Below are 1,147 nucleotides of genomic sequence, written 5' to 3'. Positions count from 1 at the left end.
AAAAAAAAAAAAAAATTCTCTAAAAAATTGCCAAATTGACAGAAACATGCCTATTTCTCCGATTTCGTTATTTTGACGAGCGCCTGATTTGACCATGCTGCATCACAATGTTGGTTTATTTAAGAGGTGCGACCTCCGAATTTAACCTCTACATTAGTGGGTGGTTGGCGGGTGGTCTGGTGTGGTTTGCTTCTTCTTTCCTATCAAACATAAATCTATCATCCTAATCTCCCCTCCTTCTTTTTTATGTTTGTTACTCTCTTGTAACACATCTAATCTTCTGGCGCTCATATGACCTTATGCAGTTGCGAGCGCCGTAAAACCTCTACTAAAACAAAACAAAAACCTGTACATTAACAATAACATTAGGTTATTTCCGAGGCGCGACCTCAGAATTTAGTATCTACGTTAACAGTAATATTAAACCATATCCGTATGCCCAGGGGTCATTTTGTAACCCTGTGGTTGCATTCTTCACTTTTTAGATCACTAAGAGGGAGAAGATCTCTCTGAAACTTTCAGTATTTCTCAAAAAATGATTTTAACAGACTGCTATGCAAAGCGTACGGATCGGATTAACGAGTAAATTTCCTCTTTGGAAAGTGGTGACACAGAGTTCCCCACGTCGTATGGATCCGATAGTAAAACACGACGTACGAAAATAACGGCTTCACTAACAATAATATTACTTATTTTTATTAGGTTATTTAAGAGGCACGACCTCCGAATATAACGCCTGGACTTCAAGAACACCCCGTATGGGACTCAAACACAGACCATCTGCTCCGTAGTCCATATGACCTTTGAGCCTGCACCAGACCACCATATTTGAGTCACAATAAGAATACTGAGTATGTATCGTTAGCTTAACATTATTATTGTTCATATTACTGTTCATTTATGACCATCAATGATTTATTTATAGAGGCACCAGCCATCCATGTCCAGGTGCTGTTTTAGCCAAGAAATGTCCATGACCATCAATGATTTATTTATAGAGGCACCAGCCATCCATGTCCAGGTGCTGTTTTAGCCACTGTTCATTTATATTACGCAGGTGACTGTGAGTCTGTGAATGCAAGCACACTGCGGGTGTGTGTGCAAGTGTGTGTTTGTGCGTGTGTGTGTGTGTGTGTGTGTGTGTGTG

The sequence above is a fragment of the Aplysia californica genome, unplaced genomic scaffold, assembly GCF_000002075.1.
Source record: "Aplysia californica isolate F4 #8 unplaced genomic scaffold, AplCal3.0 scaffold00276, whole genome shotgun sequence".
NCBI lineage: Eukaryota > Metazoa > Mollusca > Gastropoda > Aplysiida > Aplysiidae > Aplysia > Aplysia californica.
Note: the sequence above shows the minus strand (reverse complement) of the source record.